Source organism: Seriola lalandi, unplaced genomic scaffold, assembly GCF_002814215.2.
Source record: "Seriola lalandi dorsalis isolate HSWRI2012SDOR001 ecotype SW California unplaced genomic scaffold, Sedor1 jcf7180002054827, whole genome shotgun sequence".
Classification (NCBI taxonomy): domain Eukaryota; kingdom Metazoa; phylum Chordata; class Actinopteri; order Carangiformes; family Carangidae; genus Seriola; species Seriola lalandi.
This window is the reverse complement of record NW_019525380.1, coordinates 104,538-117,444: the sequence shown is the minus strand read 5'-3', so window position 1 is coordinate 117,444 and position 12,907 is coordinate 104,538. Positions and strand designations below refer to the sequence as shown.

The following is a 12,907-nucleotide window of genomic DNA, read 5'->3' as shown; positions in this document are numbered from 1 at the left end:
GGGTGATGGAAAGGGCGAGTGCTGGAGTTTAACTTCCAGAGAACTGAGCTCTCTGTGCGGGCGCAGCGTCGGCTCGAGCAGCGTGGTGCTGTTCCGTGTTGTTGAGGTTACAGACTGTGTTTTTTACGGATCATACGGACCGAGCGCGACGGGCGCGCTGCCGGTCTCGGTAATAACGACAACCCGAGTCGTTTAGCAGGCGGTTTAAAAACAATGTGCCAGCGCTGTCAGTCAGTCAGAGCTGAGGTAAAGCGGTGCTCTCTCTCTCTCTCTCTCTCTCTCTCTCAGCGCACAGCAGGGGTGAACATTTCCCTTATGATGCACATTAAACCTTACATTTTGTAATGTTGTCCCAGGAATACCCCCCCCCCACTTCTACTGTGCTCCACGGCTGGAAGAGAGAGAGAGAGATTGAGAGAGAGAGAGAGAGAGAAAGAGAGAGAGAGGATAGGCCGAAATGAAACAGTCATTCTCAAATACAGGCTGTCCTGAGTTCTTTTTTTTCTTATTATAATAGCAAATTGAATTACACAGAAATTGCATCTCACTTGTGGTGGGACTCCTGGAGCCCACCCCCCCCCTCCGGATCCCCCTCCCTCTCTCTCCAAAAATTTGAGTAGCATATGGCTCCATCTTCCCCAAGGCTTCTCTTTGGAGACAGAAGCCACTCAAACTATAGTCTACCTTCTGCCAGTTAAATGTGTGTGTGTGTGTGTGTGTGTAGGGTGAGTAGGGTGAAAGGGGGGGTGGGGAGGGGGTGGGGGGTATTGGTGTCTCTTATGGGAGACTGTGGCTCAGTAATTGGTAAGGTCTGATCGCCTCATGTTCTCACTAGAGGGCTATAATACTCAGCTGAAAGTAATCCTGTGCAATAAAGAGGCAGAGTAATCCTGTGATGTATTTTAGTGGGAATACTCCTCTATGCAAATTTCAGCTCCTAAAGCAGATTGAAGCGCTGGAGCTGCATAAAGAAACCAGCAACATTGTTCAGATCCCAGCTTTCAGCTGGTGCAGCCTGTAATATAAAGCTACTGTTTGATCTCAGGCTGGACGTACACAAAGGCCTGCGGAGGTAAAAACTGTAAGATAAAATAAAAGGGCTGCAACCGAAAATGATTTTTTTTATCATCAATTAATCAGCTAATCATTTTTTCTGGATTCATCATTTCATCTATAAAATGTCAGTCAGGCATCTTCAGATCCCCGGTTTAGTCCGAAGAATAATATTCAATTCAATGTCACAAAAATCAAAGAAAAGCAGCAATTTGTCCCGTTTAAGAAGTTCTAACCAGTCATTCTTGTTTTTGCTCGAAAAATTACTTCCAGTAATTCATGTTGATTAACTAATCAACTGATTGACAAACTGTCTCGGCTCTAACAAGATGTTCCAGCGGTCAGAGAATTTGTCCATTTAAAACAATAAATACTAACACAAGAAAGAAATGACGTCACACTGAACTCGGCATGATTCACGTAGGAAGCTGTGCAGACGTCACCAGTCTAGTTGTGCGACTCTGCAGGGCTCATTCAAACTACACAGTAGGAACAAAACGCCAATGCTAACAGTGCAAGACCCTATACTGCAGCAATATTATGACCTTTCAGTATAAAGGTCTGACTTTGACATACCGTCTTACTGTCACACACTGAGTCCTCGAACAGGAGCAGGTAAAACAGGGACAGGTGTGTGACTGAGACTGAAGCATCTGACACACAGTCTGTTGTAATATAATCTGGCTTTTCCACCAACATCTTCTTATTTTAGTTGGACATTCAGAGGTTTTATGGGTTGGACAGTAGTTTACAGCTTTTTTCCTGAGTGACAGCAAAAGTAAAAGGTAAAAGTAAAGCCCCCTTTTTTCTCGTCTTTACAAATGATTTATAGTGAACTTGTGATTGAAACTCGTCAGACGCAGTTTTACTGTCTGATATGACAGCAGTGCAGAGACCTTGTGAAGGTGGACTTTTGGAGATTTAGAGAATATGAGGCAAGTTTCCGGTGAGGAAATCCAAAACCCTTTCCTGCTGGATTAGTGGAGGATTCCAAGTGATAGTGCAGCAGTAATCTACCGTACCTCATCCTGGTATCGTGCCTTCACAGAAACGGCTGAAAAAGTTGCCAGAGTCGATCCGTTGCTCAGCGGCGCCTCGGTGATGCAATCGTGTGTGTGGCGATGAACTGAGTCTGGTGGTCGACGCTTCATAGTCTGTGAAAACGATAGCTTTTAGGCAGAAACACGGTCTCTAGTGGACACAGGAAACACGAATCAGTGGCTCATGAAAAGGACAGGTTCCATATGTACACTGAAACAGGGTCAATCCATACCAACTCACCTGGGACCTCCCAGTCGCCCAGTTACATGTTACCTGATGTTGTAAATCACCTGTAGAAGTAAATGATTCAGAACAAATTTCAACCCAATCCAGTGAAACATAAATGATTAGTCTGGCTTGATAATACACATATGGTTTAGTTCGGACGGCCAAACGTCAACAAAAAAAGTATAATATAAAGTTTTTACAATCCTGTTTTTGAGAAAATCCATGACATGAACTGGGGAAGAAAAATACAGAGTCCTATAATTTAAATTGAGGAAAAACATTTCATGAATACTTCTAAGAACCACTAAAGTAAAACTTCTTTTTCCCTTCCTGATAAAAATCAGAAAAATAACAATAACTTTTCCTGAGGAGATTTTTTGAAGCCTGAATTCAAAGAATTTCATTTCTTTCTTTCTTTCTTTTCTTTATTTAGCGCAGCATGTGCGGCATGACATTGGAAATAGAGAACACACGCTGAGACGTCATGGGGAGAACACTGGGAGATTTTTTTTTTTTTTTTAAGATAAACAACAGAAAAATTTATTGTTGTTATTTCTGCACTGAAAATGGTAAAAGCGGCTGAAAATGAGGCCCAACACAGAAGTGTCAAAAGCTGCAGTTCTTCAAGTGGCCACTTGAAGCTGGGTCCATAAACAAGTCAGTCCCCATAGACTCCCATGTTAAAATGTCCAACTTTACAGCAGAAATAAAGGTGTTTACAGCCTGGTACAAAAACAGTTTTGGTCTGTATAGATAATTTACTTCTTCATGACACCTGTATGGAAGATGAATTTTTATATAACTCACTTTTAAATTTTATTAAGGCTTAAAGTTATGTATAATTGAGGGTGTGGTCACTTTGAGTGACAGGTGGGTGCTGTCACAGCTAGCTAGCTGTCTGCTCGGCGTCACCTCAGCTAATTGGAGTCACTGAACGTGAACTCTCAGCCATGTTTGTGGTGTTGGCGCCTTTTGGAGGATTTTTCATGGAAATATTCAATAATAAAATAACAGATAATATGACTTATTGTGCTGTTAATTGAGCCACAGAACGTGAGGAAGTCGTGTTTTTCTGATGTAAGTGAAATTTTATTTTTATGTTTGCACTAATTAGCAGGTATCAGTGTCTGAGCTCACCATCCCTTGTTAGCTTAGCTCATTAACTAGCTAATTAGGCAGCAAATTAAAAAGATCCTTGGGTTTGCCTTTGAGCAAGACGCCTGGCTCTGCTAACGATGCTAACGGGAGCATGTGTTTGTGACAGTGATCACCCTGGGTAGGGGCGGAGTCAGACACTGCCAAGATGGCGACAGCCAAGAAGCCCACTCTGAGCTTCAAAACCGCTCTTCAAGAAACCTGTGGGTGACATCACAGAGGCTACATGCATCTTTATTTACAGTCTATGCTTATGACAAATTTGAGAGGAAGAAACTTTGTTCTGTGTCCATCGTGACTTGCACTGTTTGCTTTATTCTGTGGTCCAATTAGATTAAAACACAGGTTTGCTCTCAGTGCAGCATGTGCACCCAACTAAACATCACAAGCTGCATATCAACAAGCCACATCAAACAGCCCAGTGATGTTGCGCCCCCCCTCCCCACACACACACACAGACACACACACACACACACACACACTGTGATGAGCTTTAAAAAGGACAGTTTAGTGTGTCGTTGGGTTGGTCGGCTGATTGTGCTCACAGGAAGGGGCGCTTGTGTGTGTGTGTGTGTGTGTGTGTGTGTGTGTGTGTCTGAGGGGGAGAGCTCAGAGTGAGAAGGGTGGGGATTTAAGGAAGCATACTTACATTTCAAAGTAATGGCCTATTTATAGGGCAGACAAACAGCGGCACAGCGAGTGAGCAAGGGGGGGAAAAAAAAAGTCCAGTGCCTATGGCCTGTTGTTGTAGCATCGAGGAATGCACCAGTGGGTGTTGTGATAAGGATAAAGTCGAGGGGTTCTCGACACCGCTTGTTAGAAACGCACGTGACCACACATGCCAGTACACACACACACACACACACACACAAACACACACACACACACACACACACGGCTCCATTTACTCACAGTGATTACACAGTATGGATAAAGTCTCACACAAAGGCCAACACACAACAATGCACCAACGTGCACCAACACACGTGCACGTTTTTGTGGATTAATGCTAATTTATGCTGTTTTCATCAACACTTTGGAGTTCAAAGATGATAGTGAGCTCTCTGCCCTACAGCTGGGAAATGCAGCATGCCTGATCGTGTGTGTGTGTGTGTGTGTGTGTTATCGTAGATGATACTTTATGTATATGTGTGTGTGTGTGTGTGTAACCAATTGTAGATAGCAGCCTCCTCCTTGTAAACTTATGTGAGTGTGTGTGTGTGTGTGTGTGTTAACGCTGATGTAAACGACCGAGTGTGATCATCAAAGACTCAGATATTGATCGTAGCCTTTAATGCATGGCAGCGGGGGCCCGCGGCTAACAATGCGACTGCTTTTATATTTGCTACATGTGAATGAACCTGGGTGATGTCAATTCTGCTGCATGTGTGAGTGCGTGAAATGTCAGGGACAAACTGTGTACCATGGGGAGAAAAAGAAAATGGCCTAGGAGAATCCAGATGAAAGCTGTGATTCTTTTATTGATTTCTACTGATTAAGACCACTTAAGTCCCGAGGGGGAGATGGAGAGACAACGGGGACATGGATGTAAAAGATAACAAGAGCGAGGGCAACTATGTGCAAGGCCAGCAAAGTTTCAAACTGTTTCCATGTCTTGTTCACTCTCTCCGCTCTCACGGTGTCGTTTTTAGCCGCAGCAGGCAGATGTTTTCAGAGAAACAGCTGTAAAAGGCCACTGTCCACTACCTGCTCAGTGTGAACACAGAGCAGCATTTAGCAGCTGAAGAGCCAGATCTTTCCCTCAGGAGCTGGTGGAGACCAAACACAGAGCTAAAAGAGAGAGAGGGAACACGAGGTTGGACACAAACGCCTCTCCGCATGAACGCTGATGCGATGTTGTGTGTCCAGAACTTGTTTCGACTGCAATCCAGTGGCCACAAAAATCAGTTACTGCAGGTTTCAGATTGGGCCGACCTGAATGCCTCGAAGCTTCAACTGTTGCCATGGTAATCAACATCCAAATCAGTGTTTGAATGTTGCCTTTTTTTTATTATATATGTGCATTACCACAAAAAGAAAGAAAACAAGAAATAGTTCCAGTCAGAGGTTTGGACCCGTTTCAGTTATATTTTTTGCCTTTGTTTTGACAGGTGTAGTGAGAGATAGAAAGAAAAGGTGAGAGAGCGATTTTAATTAAAATTGATAATTATGCATCAACATTAATTATTACAAGTTATTCTCAGACATTGAACCATAGCGATAATTTTACAATAACCTTAACAAAGATTTTTTTTTAGAAAGTAAAATGTGAAACTGATGTTCTGCTGTCTGCCCTGACCTCTAGATATAATGTATAAATTAGCTCTGACGTTTCCTCTGGAGCAATACATCAAACAGCAAAATTTATGTTAAACATTGTCTGATGTTCTTCAGATTAAAAATGTGAAAGATTTTAGTCATAAAATAAAGACAGAATTTGCCATAAAAACGTACGTTTCTTTTACTTTGGGATTGATGCAGTGTGATGCAATGTGTAGATTTTGCACCTATGTTTTCTTCAGTTCCTTTTCACGCACATTTTATCTGCAGGTTCATACTTTCATACAAGCAATCTGCCAGTCAGCAGAGGAATCCTTTAATATATGATAAATGTGCCGTGAGGAGCTGATATGTAGCTTTTAAGACATAATATGTAATTAAATTAACGTTTTAATAATCAGCATCAGTTTCAGTTTCTACTGTTATCTGCTGTGTGTGCCGGAAACTCACGTACTGCAACTCAAACACCCGACACAAACTTAGATGTTGAGCTGGCATTTTTAATGAGGCTGGTGGCACCGCGGGGGTTCCTGGAGGAAATGCTTTAATTTCTATCTTGAGTATACTTTAAGAAAAAACTCGGAATTGAACCTCCGCATGAAGGAAGCTGCAGGATCGTGTCGGCGGGGGGAGGGTTTGGTGTTGTCTTTGAAAACAAACGCTGATCGATGAGGCTTTCGACAACACAGACCTCATCGGACAACACCGCCTCATGTTTGGGTGCTTGACATTTTCACTCCTGCTTTCCAGCCCTTTATTCCATTTCTCTCTTAACTTTACATTTCACGTCTGCACCCGGCAAACTCTCCTGTGACTTCTCTTTGTTGCTGCTGATTTTCGCGGCGCTCTCTGACACTTTTCCTGTGAGGAGCCAGAAAATATTACTGTCATGGGCGTTGACTGGTTCCCTCTTCTCTCACCTCACCTGGTCACTGTCTCTGCTCCTGTATTGACTTTCATTCACACAGCTGGATCACAGGCAGTAGAGGTGTGTGTGTGTGTGCGTGTGTGTCTGTGTGTGTGTGTGTGTGTGTGTGTGTCTGTGTGTGTGTCTGTGTGTGTGTGTGTGTGCTACTCTGCACCATCAAATAGTTAAACTGCAACACTGTGCAATGTAACGTAACATCATGGCAATTTATGGTAATATCAACACACCACGAATACACCCTTCCATTTTATTCTTATTTTGCTCTGGATTTTATTGTATTTAACTGAGTATTTTACTGTATTTTAAAGCGCCTGACATTTTACTGTACTTTGTCTTTCACTAGATATTTAATCCATGAATGTATAGGTACTGTTTTAATGGCTGGGCAGCAGGTGGTTTATTTCTTAGTTGTTATGTTTGGGATTGTTTGTTGATTTGCTGTCAGGAGCACACTGAGGCAAACAGGCACTGAGAAACAGACAGCGTTAGCGTTAGCTTATATACAGTCTATAGTATATACTGTGTGGCTCCCCTGGAGACCTGGAGCTCCTCCGTTGTGTTGTCTGGATGTGCAGCATGTCGTGTTGTCTTTTTTCATTCGCAGCACGTTTTTGTTCATGTATCTTTTTTTTTTCTTTTTTTTTTTGGTATGTGTTTTTGAATCTGCATCGTTTCTTCCACTTCAAGTCAAAGAGAAAAGAAATACAGAAATATCTCAAGTAGTTCCAACTTTGGAGCAGGTTTTCAGGGTCCTTAACAAGCACTCAGGGCCCAGATGCATTCTGGGAAATGTAGGACATGAGCACGAACCAGAAAAACAACAACAATGCAATATAAAGTGACAGAGAAGAAGAGAGAGCAGAGCTGACAACGTAACACAACATGACACAACTACCCGTGGTAGCGTTACTGTGCAGCAGTGTGTAGTGTAACACTACATGACACAACACAAGCTCCTCTGTTACAGAGTGTGGTAGAGCTCAGCGTCACACACAGGCAAACAAAGAACCTATGAAATAATGTCAGTGCATCACAATGCAACACAACATAACTCTGAGAGCAGTGGCGTCCAGACCTGGAGCTCACATCCAGCCCACCGCTGAAGAATGGAAGCATTGTTCACATCAGCAGAGCGACGGGGAAAGACAAAATATTTTCCACGAAATGCGCCTCTTACGTAAGCTGTCCCCACTTTTTTATTTTTTCATCATCTTCATGTTCTCCCTCTTGTTTTCTCTCTTCCTCACTGAAAACGAGGTCAGCATTAATTGAAATTCAGACACCTATTAATTAGTGAGAGGATTTCTCTCTCTCTCTTTCTCTCTCTCTCTCACACTGTTTCATAACGGTCTCCTGTTGGATGTCTTTTGTTTCTGCAGTCCCGTACCTTCCCTCTCTTCCTCTGCCCTCCCTGGGTCCCTCACATTTGGGGCCCGTCTCGTTGATTGCCACGTTCATTGGGCTCCTGGATCAAGCTGTTTGGGTTGACGTCTGCACACGCAGCTTTGAACAGCCGCTCTCTTCGGGGAGTTTCGCGAGTCGTTCTCCTCAGAGACGGAGTTGGCTCCAGATTAATCCACATCGAGTCTAAATCATGCACAGCCTCGGTTTCTCAAGCTGTGATCTTCTGATTATTTATTAGACAGCCAGTCGGCTTGTTGTCAGGCAATTTGTTAATTAAAGTAGCTCGGGTGGACCGAGTGTGTGGTGGACCGATGATTAAAGACAAGTGACAGAAAATATTGATGGTTTGTTGTGATGGCTCTGCTGCTTGAGCAGAGGTGGTGTTGTTGTGGGTGGGGGGTCTTACCATGTCCTGGTCTTACATCAGATTCAGATAAGGGATTCTCTGAACTGGAAACGTGGCTGTAATTGGTCGTCTCTCTGAGCTGCATCAGTGTCCTTGTCTTTGTTTTGGTGCCTCTCTCTCCTCTGTCTCGTCTCCATGCTGTGTTCTTTCTGTACTCTGTCTCCTTTTGCTTCATCTCTTTCCACTTAATGACGACTTTCTTCTGCTTTCTAACTGCTCTAAGGGAGGGCCGAGCTCTGAAATGAGCATGAGATTGTTGAGGTCAGGATTAGGCTTGAGCAACATCCAGAGTTTTGTAAAAGGCAGATATCTCAGCCCGAATCTTTCTGTGCTGCTTCACCGCTTTTTAATGTTAGTGTTACTTGTTTGAAGAAGGTCTTTTTGGGTTCCAGTGTTTCTTGTCGGTCTGATGCGGCGCCTCTGTCCGGTCCCTTCCCACAATCTCCCACATTATAAGAGCTAGATTCGCAGGAATAAGTGAGGTCATGCACAAATCCCACAATCCCACAATCCCACGATCCCACACTGAAATCCAAGCAAAGAGCCGATAAACGATTTCTGTTTGTTTCATGTGGGAAACGTGATCCTCGTCATCGCTGCACACAGATCTGATGTTTTCATATCTTCACTGGAAGAGATGCGCGTCATCGTTTATTCGCAGTCTGTTTTCTCTGCACTTAGTCACGTTTTTTATTCATACATCAACTTTTCCACTTCAGCCAAGAATCTTTTCTTTTTTTTTTTTCTTTTTTTTTTTGCAAAATTTCAACTTTAATGTTTTTTTCTTTAGTTCTGGGTTTAGTTTTTTAGGTTTTGTAGTTCAGGAGGCGGCAGGATGGCAGTGACAGTGTTGAGTTTTGTTACTAACACATGTTGGGGAAAACATGTCGCACCGACGCACACGTGCAACACACGGCTCGTTCTGTCACTTTGTGCGGCTGTTGAATGTGTTTGCGTGTTGATGCTCCTGTTCAGCACAAAGGAACAGTGTATGAAATTACCGTCTGCTAGTAATCATCTAAGTGAGCACAGAAACGCTTTATTTAATTGTCTGTTTCCTGATCTTTTCTGAGAAAATGAACAGATTTAATTTCCACAAAAAATTCCTGGAAAGTACTAATATCATTTTTTTTTTAAATGAGAGGCTTTGAAAATGGAGACACAGGGCATAGATTTCCTTCTGCTAATTTATTTTAGCTTCTAAAAAAAAAACAGCTTATAATGAAGTTACATTAAAAAATATACAAGTGTAGTTATAAGCTGCTGTTAATTACCGGGTGATTTTTCCGGGAAAACACTTCCCTGTTCTTTGTGTAAGAGCAGAATCTTTACTAAGGTGACGTCTTCACGTCTGACGACTGAACCAAAACGTCAAAATATTCAATTAACAATGAAATAAAAGAAAGAACAGCAGAAGGTCCTCACATCAGAGAAGCTCGATCCAGAAGATGTTTGAACAAAATAACTCAAATGATTCATTGATTATCAAAACAAGTTGCAAATTAATTTTCTGTTGCTCAACTAATGGACTGTAATTGCATTTTGTTGCCTTAATTGCTTCACATCAGCAGCTTATAACTAGTATCAATGGTCTTTTTGTTGAAATTGTCCAAGAACCAACTACTATACATCATTAGGATATAATGTGGAAATCATTAGTGAACCGAGAGGAACCAGCAGTTATTGGTTTTTTTTTTTGCACAAAAACAAGAGAAAAGCAAAGAGCCTGGCAACTTGAGGCTGCTCAGCCTGCTGTGCAGGACTGTCTGCACTTAGTCCTAAATATCTCATGATTGTTTGTTGTGTGTGATGTTGCCCTGTGGAAAAAACATCCCTGTCGCTTTTCTTTTTTTCTGGTTTATTGCCTCGTGTTTACATAGACTACGTGTTCTGAAATTGTGTCCCGCGGCCTGATGTAGTTGAGAAACATGTCATCATTTCTTTCTTTTCCTCCCTTTTTTCTCATTTTTATCTGGTGCAAGAAAAGTTGTAATAAAAGCTTTTGAAGCTTCGGGTTCCCTCAAAAGCTTTTGTCGATATTTTTTTTCCATTGGTTCCAATTCTGAGTTGAGCTGAAGGAGCACCTGCCTCGGCCGTGATAAAGAAACCTTTGATGGTATTGACTGGATATATGGTCACTAATGGATGCGAACACTCAATATCATTCTGCCCCGTACAATAGCCGGCTTCATAAAAATACACTTTGTGCGACTGGAAGTTCTGTCCTCTGATGTGTGTGTGTAGCTGGACCTGTGAGCTGCAGAGCCTGAAGGAAGTCCATGAGAGAGGGAGAGAGCCTCTTATCCTAATGGAGTCAAAGTCTCTAGAGGAAGCTGAAGAAGGGGGGGGGGGCGGCAGATGGCGGTAAGAAAGGAAGCAAGACTGACAAAGCTTGAAGGAAAAAGAGCAGTGATCACTTGAATTGGTGTGTGTGTGTGTGTGTGTGTGAGAGAGAGAGAGAGGAAGAGGGAGATGAGCGGGAAAAAAAAAAAACTGCAACACCTGGGGAGGAGAGAGTGAGAGAGAGAGACAGGAAACGAGCCGGAGAGTAATGGCGGTGGCGAGCCATCAGATAGTGAAGGTTGGAGGTTAATAACTCGCCGTGGTGAACGGCGGAGGGGAGAGTCTCAGAGGAGCAGGGAGGGAGGTTATGATGAGTGACGCTCGAGATGTAATCCAGTAAGAGGAGAAGGGTGTGAGTGTGTGTGTGTGTGTGTGTGTGTGTGTGTGTGTGTGTGTGTGTGTGAGTCTGCATGCTGTCAGAAAGCAACAACACATCTGGCTCCCAGGTTGCTTCAGATCACGATGCAGTACACACACGAAACTTTTTGTGTGTGTTTACACACCTTGACAGAAAATATTCTACTATGACAGAAGAATTCCTCAGTAGATATATTTCGAATCGCGATATTCAACATTATCATATCGGCCCGAGCCCGGCCCGAACATAACCGAAACAACGGTACAACACCAGAACAATAAGATCGGATAAAAAGCTGTTAATGCGTTGCTGTGATTGGCAGTCGGAGACAACGTCTTCCTTCTCTTAATTTGGAGGAGCAAACAGTTGAAGCTGTGCTTTGTGCTTCTAATGCTGAAAACAGAAGTGAGAGTTTATGAGAGTGTGTATCGCAAAGAGAGGGGAAAAACAGAGCCAGAGAACGAGAGGGTGCGTTATCTCGTAGATGTGAAGCTCTTTGAAGGTCCTCTGTTCTGTTTCACAGCGCCACTTCATATCACAGAGAACCACCGTCTTACTGTATCTCTTCTGTTTGGCACACATCAGCAACTTTCAGATTTTTGAAGCACAGTTTCTCGTAGCCTGATTCTCGGGGCTCTCTGTGAAATGGGAGTCTTGTTATGTAGCTCGCGGCTCGCGGCTCAGAACTGCAGCGAGAAGGGCATTTCTTCCTGCAGAGGATGAGGGCGTAGCGTGTCAAATTATGCCCGAGCCCCCTCTGTCTGCTCTATAAGACAAACAAGTCAGTGTTTTCCGTGTTTTCAACAATATTATAGCGCTGAAGTGATGTTTTGTTCGTGCATTATAGCATATTGAGGCGTGTGCAAGAGCAATTTCCATTTCAGGGATTGTGTGTTTGTTGTCACTGCAGGGGTAAAGAGGGATTTTTGCCCAGACCGTTTGTGTTTTCTCTTCTGCTTCAGCGCCGCCTTTTTGTGGGGAATGCAATACGGTTTTCCTACCCTATTTTTGTGTGCAATCCCTCTTTTGTTTTCCTAAATAACTGCATAAAAAAAAAAGACATATTCACATTTGGACGTGCAAGCTGATGTCATCTTTTATGTTTTTTTGAGATGCTTTATTTTATGGTACGTTCACATACTCTCGTGTTGTAGGAGAAAATCGTTGCTCAATTTTGTTGTTGGGCTTCAAAACAAGATGTTAAGTGACGCTGCTGCTCTCAGTGTCCTCCATGTACTGGCTACGCTACAGCTGGGTTACTTAAACGGCCAAAACGCTTTCAAGAAAAAAACGTATCCCGGTGCAGTGAATCCTTGCAGAAATGGTACGAGCGGCGTGAGCCATCACAACAGTCGTTGACCGGAGTGGATTTACATTTCTGTTTAAAGGAATCACACACTCTTCCCTCTTGCCTTATCTCTGTAAGCAAACATCAAATAGGACTCCAGTTTACTTGACGTTTCTTGATTCCCTGCTGCTTGGCCTATAAAGTCAGCCGTGCTCTCCCGTCATCCGCGTAATCGAGTTGAACACGAGCACGGCTTTCTCATATCTAATGTAGGACCAGGCAGCCACTCAGATGCTCACACAGCCATGGGATCTGGGTCAAACAGCACTGGGCGATAACACAGAAGGGGACAGCTCGCAGTTTTTTGTTTTTGCCTTTTGAAGTTAATGCAAGTCACTGAGCCCCCCCCCCCCCCCCCCCCCC

The 12,907-nt window shown here is 43.2% G+C and overlaps 1 protein-coding gene across 1 annotated transcript in view; it reads left to right on the top strand.

Moving 5' to 3' along the window:
• The window catches only part of LOC111669961 (poly(rC)-binding protein 3-like), a gene marked incomplete at its 3' end in the record, with an annotated part of 114,757 nt that overhangs the window by 478 nt on the left and 101,372 nt on the right, over positions 1-12,907 (top strand). The window lies entirely within an intron of this gene.